At 39.1% G+C, this 15,861-nt stretch overlaps 1 protein-coding gene across 10 annotated transcripts in view; it reads left to right on the top strand.

Annotated features, from left to right (window-relative positions):
• sorbs1 (sorbin and SH3 domain containing 1) overlaps positions 1–15,861 on the top strand; it is a 202,451-nt gene that overhangs the window by 68,235 nt on the left and 118,355 nt on the right. The window contains exon 1 of one of the 10 annotated variants that reach the window (XM_031906738.1): positions 6,430–6,704. The exons of the other annotated variants lie outside the window; for them this stretch is intronic. The gene's annotated coding sequence lies outside the window, so the exon portion shown is untranslated. Of the gene's footprint in view, positions 1–6,429; positions 6,705–15,861 lie in introns of those variants that run through there. 10 annotated transcript variants of the gene reach the window in all.

Below are 15,861 nucleotides of genomic sequence, written 5' to 3'. Positions count from 1 at the left end.
TGACTGGTGTGATCATAGCATTAATGGGAATTCATACTGACATGTATGGATTTACAAAATTCCTGGCATTGCGTTTTCTCAGCCTTAAAAATACACAGTCCCCTGCAGGTAGTAGGGGCCTAATCTCTTTGTGGGCCAATAGTCTAAATTGTCATGGGCGACTAATCTCCCTGCAATGCCATCCCACTGGCTAGAATGTAAATCGCCGGTGGGATTGCATACGCATCGCTTCGTTTTCCCCAAGTCGCCCGAAGTTTCCTCTGAAGACAATTTCGGGCGACTTGGGGAAATCGCAGTGCCGCGTTTGCCATCCCATACATTCTAGCCGGTGGGATGGCATCGCGGGGAGATTAGTCACCCGCAACAACGGAGATTTTTCGCGGTGCGACTAATCTCCCTGTGTGTCACTGCCCTAATTCTTAAGTAAAACAATATAAACCCTACTTTAGAAAGTAACTGCCCAATAAAGTCAGAGCTGTCAAACCCCCCTATTTGTTCAGTAGTTACCAGATTTTGGTGGCTCTCCCCCCGTCTCACATCCCCCAGCACCATTCTCCTGATTTTTACGAAACCTCCCAAAGTCCTGCTTCAAATTCTGGGTGCGAATGCTCAGTAAGTGTTCGGGGACATCTTTCAATGCATTTGTGCATGTGCAAGTAGATTTTTGCAGCTGTGATTTTGCACATGCGTGTGACGTCACCGCTGGACGCATGTGACGTCCCTTCTGGTTTTTGTAAAAATTTTTTCGAGAAGTTGACTGCTCTGTAACATTTAGCAAGCATTCTAACATTTTCTTAGGATATTTTTGCCCAGTGGAGGACACTGCGTATTTAGAGTCTGACGATCAGATTTCATGCTGCAGTGCCCAGTCGTAAGAACAAATTTTAACACAGAAAAATTAGGCTGCCAGTGTACAATAATCTGTTAGCATATGTTTCCTGGAGATGTGAATGTAATTGTACATATGAGGTATATATACCCTTTACTCGCTGAGCTGCAATGACTCCCTAAAGTGTCACACAGTATTGGTTGTACTGGAATCAGCGTTTGGCACAAGACCTCCTTCCCAGACTTAGCTTTCCCATAAAAAGCTGTGCAACTCTCAGATCCTTATTAGGCTCAGAGTTGGGAATTTTCTTCTGTAATCAGAGAACATGTGTAAGTGAATGACGTGTTTATGATTACGGCACGAGATCAGACCCTGCTTTGTGTGTTTCAGGGGATGCTGTGTAATCCACAGAGGTCTTCTAAACACTGGGCCTTCTCTGTGCTCATTAGTGCAAGGGTAGTGGGTGGGGGGGTTGGCAGTAAAACAAATGTTTGAAATCCATGACTGCTTATTTTTTTCACATCTGTATTGGTTAAGACGTATGACCAAAGTAAAAATGTTGTTTATTTTTTTAATTTATATAGGGCTGACATATTCCACTGCACTTTTACAGAGATGATACCTCTGTCTCTGCCTCAGTGGAGCTTACAATCTAAAATCCCTAAAACATACACGGCCATGCACGATTTTTGTGTTTGTCTCATCACACAGTTGAAATTCTCATCTGAGCTGAGGTTCCATCCTACTGACATCCATGCCTTTGTCAGAAACAATGGAGCACAATTTGCAAATCATTTTAAACTAGATAAGAATATCATAACTGAGATAACCAGTTCCATTAGTATTTTTAGAAGCAGAATAAAAGGGATTTGTATTCTTATTTTAAAAATAAAATTGTTTGATGATATCTATTGTTCAAAGAAAACTTGTTAGTCAGGTCTGTCAGTTGGAGTATTAGTCACTAGGTTATACAACCACAGGCCTGGCTGAGATGTCTGATGGAAAGAAAAGATATAATGTCCTTTCAAAAGATACGGAAGATGATATACACCCTTCTTTATTATACACACTTCTGCTGCTCATGGTACGGCATTCCTTGCAGTAACCTTGATACCTCTAGTGAGGCGAAGGCATCAACTGTGAGTACAGTGTGATGGGTTATTTCACTTGAACTCTGGTTTTATTATAAAGGAATTCTGCCATCTAGTACAACTCTACTTTTTGTTTACATATTTTTATGTATTATATAATTACTGAATATATTTGATATACCTAAATATTTCATTTTTGGGTTTGTCTTTATAATACATTAACTTTTTGCATGACGTGATAATTGTGGTACATTTGCCTATATACTTTACCTGCACCCAGGCAAGTGTTATTGTAAATATTTATTTGTATGTATGTGGCTTGTGGGATATGAATTTACACTCACAAGCGGCTAATCATCCCGAGCTTTTCAGGACACTGGAGTGACATCTATTATTTCCCTAACTGGATTTTATGATTCGTCTTACACATTATGGTACTATGGTATTATGGTATAGTATTATGGTGCTTAACATAAATTCTAAAAAAAAAATCAAAGTTAGGGTATCATCAATTGCAGTGTGGAATAAAGAAATGGGAAGGCGAGACATCCCCTAAACAGCACAGGGTGGTACAGTAAGGGACCTTTCTATCTGCTTATCAAAAAAAAAAGGTGGCTTAAAGTTCTGAAATCTTAAGGATGTTATATACAGGTGCTATAATAATAATAATAGCAACAACAGTAATAAAGGTTAATAAAGGTATTACATTTAAAAAGACAAACATCTGTAAATAGTGCTTCCCAAAGGGGATAGCAGTGCTGGGAGGCCTAAAGTCCATATGGCCAGCTTTATAGACCTTATCAAATCTTTATTTTAAAAAGAAATCATGCCATATTATGTAATTGTCTGTATAAGAGAAAATACATAAAAACTCTTTATATAATACATAAGGATATAGTCTCCTTTTAAAAACCACAACTGTAATTACCATTACCAATGTAGGCTTCTGGGAATTATTTCTGCACTCAGGGATACTGTTACCAGATTAAAAGCATTAGTAAAGAGTTGAACTTTATTGCCCTTTCCTACCCTTTTAAAAGTCATTGTCTAATGACACCACTCCCTTTAATCTGTACTCTGCTATTAAAAAACAAATAACACATAAAGAGGAAATTTTTTTTTACAACCATCACCTTCGAATAAACAATCTCATGGCAACAAATGTCCTATATTATAATAGAGACGATTTCATTGTATAGTTCTGTAGAGAGCCTTGAATGGCCATTGACCCTTATTATTTACCTGGTAAGTACTAAAACCATTTTATTCTACAGAGCTTATTTGTTGTTTACCATGTAAATGGTTGAACTATTGATCTATTGCCCAATTTCAATTTGAATGGTTACACAGGAGCTTATTTATAAGCAAACACACAATATATCCCACTGCAGGGTAAGGGTCATGGCCCACAGGGAGATTAGTCGCCCACGGTTAATCTCAGCTACCACTGGTGAAATGGCATTAGGCACCCGCAGTAGCTGAGATTAGCTGTGGGCGACTAATATTCCCGTGGGCCATCACCCTATGGTGGGCATACATGGACCTGTAAAAGCTGCAGCTGTATGAGGCCCTCCGGTAGGCCTACCCGAACAATATCTGGCCAAAAATTGGGCAGATGTTGATCAGGCATGTTTGAGTTTCCTGTTGGTTTGAGGACAGAATCTGCATGTTGATGCAGTCCTCAATCGATGGCCTGCATAGCGGATGGAGCTTCAACTGTCCCTTCCATCCAGCAGTAATCAGGGGTTATCAAAACATGTTTTTGCTATATTTCTTTTGCTGTCATTGCAATTAGGAGGAATACAAGTGGGTTTTATACATTGGACATACAGAGTAACATATAAAGCAATCAACAACTGATACAAGAGATGAAGAGGGCCCTGCCCAAAAGAGCTTACAATCTACAAGGAGATTCTCTGGTATTAGGAGAAGGCACAAGATTATGATCATAGGCTAACTTCAGTGACATTACTGATAACCTTGAGGGAAGTCTCAGCCCCAAGATGGCTGGGAAGAGGCAATAAAAAAGATCTATTGCAACCTTATTTTTGTCAAAGCTATGCTAATATAAACCAGAACGTTGCATCACCTTTACATCACACCTGTCAGTTTACACCATGTGGACCGTACTCCCATTGGTATCTGCTCCAGAAGTGGAACTGTCTCGGCTGACTTTTTCTCCACATCCTCTACTTTTGGGCAGCAGTTGAGATATTTTTGACCAACCTACCCTTTTTCCAGTGGTTGCTCCTGCTACTTTCCTATTGGGAGTCCTATTTTACCTTTATTCATCAAATAAAGGGGTGTGGGGTCTATATTTAGTAAAATGACTGCCTCAGGGTCTACCGCCTCAGGTGTTGTATTGGCATGGAGGAAACAGCAATGCAGGGAACTAGCTGAGTCTCAGGGTGTCCACAGTTATTACGTTTCAGAGACTGAAGTTGAATGGGAACAAAACCATAGTTTTCATGAATGCTTTGGGGGTCACTACTGCCTAAAATGCCCTTTGCATCCCTATATCTAAATTTCACATGGTTTGTGAACAGAAGTTTTCAGATCTTGCCACAGATTCTCGATTGGATTTAGATCTGGACTTTGACTGGGCCATTCTAACACATGGATATGTTTTGTTTTAAACCATTCCATTGTTGCCCTGGCTTTATGTTTAGGGTTGTTGTCCTGCTGGAAGGTGAACCTCCGTCCCAGTCTCAAGTCTTTTGCAGACTCCAAGAGGTTTTCTTCCAAGATTGCCCTGTATTTGGCTCCATCCATCTTCCCATCAACTCTGAGCAGCTTCCCTGTCCCTGCTGAAGAGAAGCACCCCCAGAGCATGATGCTGCCACCACCATATGTGACAGTGGGGATGGTGTGTTCAGAGTGATGTGCAGTGCTAGTTTTCCGCCACACATAGCGTTTTGCATTTTGGCCAAAAAGTTCCATTTTGGTCTCATCTGACCAGAGCACCTTCTTCCACGTTTGCTGTGTCCCCAACATGGCTTGTGGCAAACTGTAAACAGGACTTCTTATGGTTTTCTGTTAACAATGGCTTTCTTCTTGCCACTCTTCCATAAAGGCCAACTTTGTGCAGTGCACGACTAATAGTTGTCCTATGGACAGATTCCCCCACCTGAGCTGTAGATCTCTGCAGCTCATCCAGAGTCACAGGTGCACTCTATTTAGTCATTAGCACTCATCAGGCAATGTCTATGGGCAACTGACTGCACTCAGACCAAAGGGGGCTGAATAATTACGCACACCCCACTTTGCAGTTATTTATTTGTAAAAAATGTTTGGAATCATGTATGATTTTCGTTCCACTTCTCACGTGTACACCACTTTGTATTGGTCTTTCACGTGGAATTCCAATAAAATTGATTCATGTTTGTGGCTGTAATGTGACAAAATGTGGAAAAGTTCAAGGGGGCCGAATACTTTTGCATGCCACTGTATATTTGGGTTTTAGCAGAACTGTCACTTAGTAATGGTGGTGGAGATCTTGGTGATGGTGGAGTGCATTTTTCTTGGTCAGTTTTCAGTTAATTTTTTATTGGCAAATACCATTGCTCTTGCAAGTTGCTCTTGAGTGGTGCTGGTGCTAATGTTAAATAAAAAAATAGCAAGTGTGAAGGAGAGAAAAGGGAATTAAAACAAAATGTAATGTAAACGATTGTACCTATCTTCACTGGAAGACAGTACAGTACTGGTTTGTAGGGGGCTAAAAATACAAGGCTTTCCATTATACCACTTTTAATTATATATAAATATATAAAGGTTGGCTTCTTTTTTGGAGACCAAGCCTACCTAAATCTTCATTGTTCTTCGCCTATCTATCATTATTTTATAACATTTATGTATGATATGTTCCCTCTTTATAGGTATGTTTTGCACAAGGTTGTACATGACATATCTGTATTTTACAAACACTGGACTTTGTCCACATGACACATTCCCTTTTGGTTTCATTAAAAATACCTTCTAAATCTGCCCTCTAAAGGCAGAGCTAAAATATCTCCCGAATTCAGGTGAAAATGTGGGCTCTTATTTTTTATTGTCCATTATCACTGCATGCCAATCTTGGCTGCAAGACTTCCCCACATATTGTAGCACCCATACTATCAGACTATGGCCTAATCTGAAACTTTAAAAATGGGTAGTAATTTTAGTATGAAAATCCGCAGTATTCTAAGCCAGTTTAAATGTTCTTGGCTACAACTTCCATAAAACAAACAAGTCTGGCAGTGAGGTCCGAAGCCTGGGAAGTTTGCTGATTTGGATTTTTGTTTGCAATGTTAATTATTCCTAAAGGGATGGTCCTGGAACATTGTCCCACAGATTAGCAAAACACAATTTTACCACATATGGGAAATTTCATTGAGGGGTTTGGAATGTCAAACATTTCTGAAATGTATTTCCTAGTTTAGCTGATTCAAACAGTAGTGGAAATTCAGTTCCAGCCATTCATCTTTAATCCTATGGTATATAAACACAACATTCCTTTGAAAAGGGAGCTAATGGAGCAATATTACATTGTGTGACATGCTATTTCTGGAGTTTGAGGAGCGAAGCCAGCCTTACTAAAACTGCTTTACTTCATTAGCTTGTTCTGTAACTTCCAGACATACATTTACCATCGTGAATATGTCAGGAGTCTCTCTGGCCATGATTCTGTGTACCTTTTTATACCTGAATATTGGTTTGTTCCTCTAAGGAAGCCTATTTGTGTGGTGCATGTTGGAGTATTCTTATACATTGCTGGGACTCTTGCTATACCTCATAGGTACCAGGTAAGATTTGTTTTTACACCAAAGTGTATTTATTAAGCACTGACTGTGGCCTTTCTCAAGGTAACAAACCAAAGAGTGAGTGAGTTCCTCTCTAAACCTTATTATGTATATTGTTCATCTGGTATATATTTATGATATCCAGATTACTGTTAATACATGTTTGTAGTCTTTTTCACAGCATTACTTTGTCTTTGTACCCATTTCAGATGCTAAATATATGTATGTAAATAAATAATACACATACTGGTCTGGGTTTACACAACTCTAGCGAGATTTTGTAAACTGGACCATCAAATTAATTTAAAATATAGTATGTCAGAATTGTTCATGTCATCTTCAGCCATTTTCAAATTTTAATTTTTAACCGTAACCATCTAGAATAGATGAGAAATCATTTTTGGATAGTCCAAGCTCCATCTATATACTGTGGTACTTATGAGCCCAAGCTACAGTTTTTTTGTGGGTTGAGTTCTATGCAGTCAATCAAAAAAAAAAAAAATCTGTTTACTTTGTTGATGGGATGTTCTGTGAATTTCAGGCTAATGAGCAAAATGTAGTTTCCTTCCCAGGATTCCTGCAGTTCTGCCTACAGATAAGGATAGGGTCTGCACAACTAATGTGCTGTTCATGTGGAAAGAGTGGGGATAAAGCAGGAACAATTTTCTGTGACAAAATTAAAGAAATATGCAGAGTGTGCATGAACTATGCGCCTAGTATATATATATGAAATACCTTCCATTATGAAACACACATGCATTTCCTTTTAGAGCTGACATGTTTAGGTTACATGATGCATCTACCCTTTACTGTGCTGGTATGGTCTTCACAAAAAGAATTGTATTAATCATGCTGCATTAAGTGGCAGTTGTTAAGCTGTTTAATCCTCCTGCTGTCAACCACAAAGACCGGGAACAGGCTGATGTGTAATGGGACAGTGTGTAATGTAAGCTAATGTAAATAGTAAAATATTCATCTGATTTACATTAGTGCAAAGGTTTGGAAAAAGAAAATACATGTATCCTATTAACTGGATTTAGTCTTTGGGCAGAGTCTTATCTGATATGGTTGTACCAATTAAGTCAGTTGTTGAGACTAGTCTGATACAAATAATGACAACTGATGTCTGTGAAAGCCACATGGGTCTTTTCACACTGCAAACCATGATTTTAAAGGGGATCTAAGCGCAAATAAATGAATTGATGTAAATGTATCCAAGCACTTTTGCAGTTTACATAAATGTTCTATTTTTACTGGTTTCTGAGATATTAGTAGTTTTAGATTGCCAATACCAGGCTTTTGTCTCAACAGCTCCTTTTGAAAGTTAGAGAATCCACAACCCTAGGGTTAACTGGCAATACAGAAAGGGCAAAGCCTGTTAAAGTTATTGACAACATATGCTGTTGAGCTAAAAGCCTTCTATTAGAAAAAACTGCTACTGTCGCAGATACCACTAAAAATAGAAAGTTCATGTAAATTGCAAAACTGCTCAGAGTAAGTTTACATCAATTCATTTTATGGGTCCCCCTTTAAGTGTGAGGAGAAGATGAAGTAAATCATAGCTTTTGTGAATCGCCAGGTGTTGTGTTGGAATTTAGGTGTGCCTAATTGCCATTTGATTAGATCCAATTCTATATATATTGCATATTCAATAAAAAGCAGATGCAAATAGATCTGACATATTGTTCACACATCGATTCAGTCAGATACATTTAAAGCAATACTGACATGTTCCTATAACTATAACTAGGGTTTCCACCTTTCGACTTTAGCAGTTCCGGTCAGGCAATTGACATCAAGGGGTGGGACAGGGGCTAGGATGTGTTGATTTGGTGATTGGCTGGATCAGTCTAGTTTAGCTAATTTGGAAAACTGGGCAGGCAGTTTGACCTGGTTAAAACCGGACAGGTGTCAACCATAACTATAACTAGGAACGTGCCAGTATTATTAAAGGTATTGCACTGCGCTGATTTTTCAAATTACAGGTGGTCAGTCAAAACTGACCCCCGAGGTGGCATACATTCTCACAGTAAGGGGAAATCACGGCCTGAAACCTACTGACCTGTGGGTTTTAGGCCTTCACAACTTCACTACCACAGATGTAATACATTTTTATTTTGGAGTGAATTGATGTATAAAGCAAGTAAGCAGTTTAAATGACAGCTAAAGTATATACATTATGAAAAATAACTGTAAAAAACAAAAAAAACTAAAAAACTTCTGCATATCTGGTACATACTGCACATAAATCATACTGTTGAGTTCTATCCGGTGCATGCAGTTTACATTCAGCACAGTTAGATCTGATTTAAAAAGTAAAAGAATTGTCTAATTATTTAAACTTAGATCCAGATTTTGCCATTTTGCAAAACATTGTTGTATATGCTAAAGTTACAACACTACAATAGTTGATGTACCACCCAATACACCCAGAACATCTTTCAGGATAATGGTATTGCCAGTTTCATTTGTAATACCCCAAAGCAGATGACAAGATAAATACAGTAATAATTCAATATATAATGCCCCAAAACACGTGGTAGTATCAATACAGCATGAGTTCCATAGTGTTTGCTGTAAGGAAATTCATGTTGGTTTGGGGATAGGCTCATCCTTTCCAAGCCTTCAGTAAAATTCGACAATGTACTCACTTAATGTTAAACTACATATTTAGTATATATTCTTATATTCCTAATAGTGGCATAATCCCATACTTTGCAGAGTATTATTCAACTGTACTACACACACAAATGCATTGAGGTGAGGATGAGACTGTGATGTATGTGGTGGCAGTTATGCCATAAACTGCAGTCTCTGGAGGCTTTAGAAATAACTTCTGGTTATCGTCTATAACCCAAGGATTTGTTAATGGAAAGATTGAGGGCATGTGGGTGTATGCCAGAAGATATATTATATCTCTTGTGTATTTTCTCTTTCCTGCATTCTTAGGTCAAGCAGCCGCAACTTTTCAGATTTATTTTAGAGTTCCTCACATTGGGATCTATTAGCAGCTTCCTTTTATGGATTTTCATGCGTACCCTGAAATTGTGCATTGTCGTATGACCTCTAGGTAAGGGATCGGGATGGCTCAGATCCCCCTATGGTCTTTAAGGCTGAACAGACAAAATCAAAGTCAAGGAGAAGGAGGTTTTATTTTAAATTATTTAAGATGTCAGAGTAAGACTTGAAAAATACATGTGGCTAAGATTTATTCCTTCTATTTATTTTCTGGGTGATTCACCAGCAGTTTTTTTTTTCCAACTGCTCAAATACTTTAATTGGTTTGGCTTATCTCTGTGCTTCCCCCACTGACTCTACTGATACCTCCCTTGATCTTATGGTTTGCAGATTCTGCTCAATCTCCAACTTTAATAACTCCTCTTTCAGCCTCTCTGATCACAGTCTGCTCACATTTCAACTCACACTGGCCCCCTCCAAGCCCTCCTCACTTTCTCAGACACACAAATACTGTGACCTGCAAAATCCAGCTATGCCTCCTCTCTTTACTCTCCACATCATTACTATCTTTTGTCCTAATTTAGCTACCTAAGTTATTTGTATATATTATTGTTATTAAAAGCAGTGTTTGTCAGTCTTTTTCTATTCTCTGCCATGGTGGCTCTGACTTTTGAAACAATATAACACAAGCCAGCAGCTGGAGAAAACGGACTCCCCCACCAGAAGTGTAGCCAGTAGAGTGCACATTCTGGTTGGGGTAAAAAATAGTCTTTTTTTGTTTAAAAAAAAATAGCCCCCTACAGTGTAAAGGTGGCCATAGATGGGCAGATTTCAGCTGCCGATTTGGGTTCTTGAGACCGATTTGGCAGCTTATCTGCCCGTGTATGGGCACCCCTGACGAGCCTACCCGATTGATATCTGGCCTTAAATTGTCCAGATCTTTATTGGGCAGGTTTGAGTTTCCATCAGATAGGGGAGCATATTAGCTCATCGACGTGGTCCTCGGCCCAACAGCGCCTATGCCTGCCAGTGTAATTAGTCCAATATTGCCCACCGAGGTGGGCATATTGGGAGAAGATCTGCTCCTTTGACGATTTTGCCAAAGAAGTGAATCTTACACCTTTTAGGCTGCCCTTACCGGGAGAGAGCTTCCGGTTTGGGCAGCCATGTTGTGGCACATGCATGCGCATAACAAGCAAATGCCACAACTCACCCATTATGCTCATGTGTGTGATGTAGGCAGGGGAGTCACATTCACCGCTCCTAAGTCATGCGTATGCGAATAATGAGCGGGTAGGGAGTCTTGCTCATTATGTAAATGCACACTAAACTACATGGCCGCTGCATCCCAGTGCGGGTGGCCTAGTTCCACCTGGGACTGTTTTCTTAAAAAAAACTAATTATTGTTTCCAGCAATTGGAGTGTGGCTCTATAAGCCCGCACCTTTGGCGGCGGAAGCGAATTTAGGGTGATAGGTGCCCTTTAAGCAAATGCAGCTTTTAATAGCTATTATATTTACAGATAACCTTTAAAGCACTAAAACATTTTTAATAAATTCATATTGGAAACTTGCATAGAATAATGTTTTATTTCTTTATTAAGCAAAAAATTTTTGGGTTACCATGTCCTTTAAAAGGACTGGCTTTTATAAAGCACTAGAGATGTGCATGTTATTTTGAATAGTTCATTGGTAATGATCAGGCCAAGACTGGCAATCTGTAGATTGTGGCAAATGCCCTAGGGGCTGCTGTAAGATCCCATAGACAGTCACTATTGGGCTGGTTGGGGGCTGTTTGGGCCTCTGTGTACTTTGAATGCCAGTCCAGACCTGAGCCTTCTGGACATTTATATGTCATTTTTTAAGTCCAGGCTGACCAAAGTCTATATGCTGACAGAGCAGCTTTCATTATTTCTAGATTAGGCATCAAACCAATCACAAGTTCTCTATGTAGACATAAAGAACAACATAAGTACAAACAGTTCTTTTATTTACTAGGACTGATGGCATGCTGGGAAAGATATGCTTTAAACTACTTCTGCTGCCTCCCATTCACTTCAAAGGCAAGAGGCCTGTCAGATTTAGTGACGCTTTTCAACCAGAAAATGGTAACTGAAGTGAAACTGACATGTTCCTGTAACAGATAGGAATGTGCTAGTGTTACTTGTATTGGACTGTAGCAGTGTTCTTATTTAACCTGCCCCTAAGACTCCCCTAAGCCACCCCTAACCCAGCACTACCTACCAACCTGGCTGTACCTCACCGGTTCTGTCACTCCAGCTGGTCTAAGGACAACACAATTCTTCAATAAGATAATGTACTGTTTACATTTGTAGTCTGTTAAAGTATCACACTGCCCTAAGTACAACAAACCCCATTACATATATTTCTGTGCATACTGTGAAATCTACAGCTTTAGGATGCTGCTCGTTCATGCTAGTATTGTAGATCAATGGCACTTAAGAGTTTTCACAGTCCAAATTACTTATCTCAAATCCATTAACTGATCTGATCATTGTGTTATGTGGGCTTCATGCAAAACTGAGTCACATGATCATTTTACTAGTTGGAAGATATATAGGGTAAATTTGGACATTTGGAGGCAAACTAGCTCTTAAAAAGCTACAAGGTATTTCCTGACTGGTCAAAGACTATGGTCATTCTGAGTTTTAGTTCAACAGCAGTTGAGAGAAAATCCCTTTCAGAAGAATAAGATGCTCAACCTGCTGCCATTGAGGCGTTGTGCTGACAGCATGCATGGAGCCCAGAGTTGGTTGTATACAACTGTAGGGTTCAGTGCAGATATTCATGGCTTATTATGGTTTTGAGAAGCCATCAGAATTATCCTGACATTCATGTGCAAGCTCTTGCAAGTAGGGCTCTCTGTGTTTATTCTAACTCTGTAAACCCTTGTTTGTCAAATTATTGTAAGATCCCTGTTTGTTATAAATCAGTGTAAAGCACTGAGTAATTTGCTGTAAATAAATGGTGATGATACTGACAGAATTGTCCCATCACAACCAGCAGCAATGCATTGGTTACATCTTGGCTGGCTCTTTCACTGACAGAGGTACTGCCTTTTGGATAGCTTTTATAGAGAAAGAGAAATGTTGAGTTTTATTATTTTTCTTGTAATTTATCAAGTACTGGCTCCATCTGGCCTAGCTTTGAAGTATATATAATACATACCTTTATAAAAACATCATATTTTATGGTTTCCCTCCTTACTTAATAGAGGCTAAAATGTGTTCCTGCTTTCCATCTCTTTTGTGTTTTTATTGTCAAATATATTGGGCTGTCTGTAAAATTCAAAAACCTAGTCATAGTGAGCTATGCTTCCGATTGCATGAAAAAGTTCTTAGGGGGTCCCCAATAAGAGCTGTAAACTTGATCCCGTCTGGAGGATTAGAAAATAACATAATCCCTCTCTGCTGCTTGTTATGCAAATTGTGTTGCTTATGTACCACCCAAAACAACAGCAGTCCAGTGTAGAAGGTCAGTTTTTACTGGGTGCGAGCACACAATCCCACTGGATAACATTGGACCTAATTTAAATAGATACTCAAATTTAAAAAAGTTACCTTTCCCAAAAGCAATTATGGATAATGGGTCCTATACTTTTGTAACAAAGCAGGCAAATTATGTTTTGACAGTATCCACTGAAGTCTTAAAAGGGGTCCAAAAGAAGTCCCATAACTTTTAAATAACTCTTGGACTGTACTATTTTATTAGGCTTTGATTTTTGTGCACTTTCTTCAAATGTGATGCTTTGCATGCTGCATGGTTTTTAACGAATAGAGTTGGATCAGCCCCACAGAATACAGAATTCACAGACAATTACCTTGACCCGGGGACAAATTCCACTTCTCCAGACACTGGAAAGTTTTCCAAGCTGCCTGTGCTTACAGTCTTGCCAATACCCTGCCTCATTCTTCTGTCAAATCATTCTATTTCTCTGTCATTTTTCATGCGTAGAATTTATAGTGGCACTACGTACTGCACCTCTGTGATACATGCAGAGAAAAGGAGGGGGATCTGTGGTTGAGTGACCAAACATTGTACTCCCTTTTGTGCCTAATGTTTGGCTTGTTGGAAAATATATTAGCAATAATAGGGGGGCAAAATTATCCAAATAAGAGAGAAATAGTTTTGATGTTTTTCACAAACTTTGGTTTGTGCATAACTCTTGTTCTTTTTTTGTTGTTAGATCCAACAAGCATTAAAAAATGCAATACCTCTGCTTTGTGTATCTGCCTATTCCTGCCTGTAGTCCTGTGTTTGTAAAACTTGGAACGTTACAGATTTGTGCCGGGAACTTAAAAGGAGCAGATGGACAAAAGATCAGAGTAACAGAGGAAGCTGGATTAAGTGTGACAGCTAGAGGATATGCACAAGAGCACAGAAACAATGGTGGAATGTGTCCCAGGGTTACAGCACAAAGAATGGAGGCCATGCGTCATTTTAATTGCAGCCATGGATCAGTAATCAGTCAGTGCACTGTGCATTTAACTGCACAAGGTACAGAACCGGCCATAATGCAATGAGTTTGTAGTAAATTCAATTATTAACTGTATCAGTTTGTTTAAAGGTAAACTGCCCTGTGTTTATAAGGGATTTACCTCCACTTTCTTGTACCTTACAGGAAGCTTCGAGGAGAATTTTTCAGGTTCCATTTAAACTTACTCAGCAGTCTTCTAAGCATGAATTAAACAGAGAGCAGTCAAGAGAGCTACACAATTGTCTTTTCAGACACTTGCTCATGAACGCTGCCAATGTTTCCTTACCTAAATAATACTAGAAAAATGATACTGTGTGACCAGTTTCTTTAAAGGGGTTGTTCACCTTTAAATTAACTTTTAGTATGATGTAAAGAGTGATATTCTGAGACAATTTGCAATTGGTTTTAAATTTTCTATTGTTTGGGGTTTTTGAGTTATTAAAGGAACAGTAACACCAAAAAATGAAAGAGCTTTAAAGTAATAAAACTATAATGCACTGTTGCCCTGCACTGGTACAGCTGGGGTGTTTGCTACCGTAACACTACTATAATTTATATAATAAGCTGCTGTGTAGCCATGGGGGCAGCCATTCAAGCTGGAAAAAAGGAGAAAAGGCACAGGTTACATAGCAGATAACAGATAAGCTCTGTAGAATACAATAGTGTTTTATCTGTTATCTGCTATGTGCCTGTGCCTTTTCTCCTTTGAATGGCTGCCTCCATGGCTACATAGCAGCTTATTTATATAAATTATAGTAGACTTTCTGAAGTAAACACACAACTTTTACCAGTGCAGGGCAGCAGCACATTATATTTTAGTTACTTTTATATACTTTCATTATTTGGTGTTACTGTTCCTTTAAGCAGCTCTTCAGTTTGCAGTTTTGCAGTTTGCAACCATGCATTAATTTGAATAAGAATAAGGAATGTGAATAGAAGATCTCCTGAATAGAAAGACAAATAAATACTCGCAATAACAATACATTTATAACCTTACAGAGCATTTGACTTTTAAATGGGGTCAGTGACCCACATTTGAAAGCTGGAAAGAATCGGAAGAATAAAGCAAATAACTCAAAAACTATAAAAAAGAAAAAATGAAGACCAATTGAAAAGTTGCTTAGAATTGGGCATTCTATAATATACTAAAAGTTAACTTAAAGGTAAACCACCCCTTTAAAAGCGCTGATGCAAAGGGTGCCTCATAGGTTAGCAGGATTTCCTGCTAGCGATGAAGCACCCGACACTTCATGTCCCTCCCTTCACATTAGTTGGAATGCAGTGCACCAGTCCTGGGTAATCTCTGCATTTTTTGGCAATTACTCAGAATCTCCACATGTAATGTGTTTTACAACTAATGAGATGGGGCAGGTACTGTTTATCGCCTTCCGGAGAGGAGATTTTGCACTGAGTGATAAAGTGCCCCATGTGACAGGGCCCTAAAATATACTATAATTAAAGTAACAAATTCACACAAAGTGTTGCGTACTACTTGCTGAATAGTTAGTATGGATGGCTGCCTTGTTATCTGTGCAAACTTTGTGGCTTTTATTAAATAACCTTTACTAAAGGTGGCCATACACGGGCCGACTATAGCTGCCGATATCGGTCCCTTGGACCGATTCGGCAGCTAATCGGCCTGTGTATGGGGAGAGCAGAGCGGCCTGGCCGACCGATATCTGGCCTGAAATTGGCCAGATCTCGAT

This window comes from Xenopus tropicalis, chromosome 7 (assembly GCF_000004195.4).
Source record: "Xenopus tropicalis strain Nigerian chromosome 7, UCB_Xtro_10.0, whole genome shotgun sequence".
NCBI lineage: Eukaryota > Metazoa > Chordata > Amphibia > Anura > Pipidae > Xenopus > Xenopus tropicalis.
This window is presented reverse-complemented; position numbering and strand designations above follow the sequence as displayed.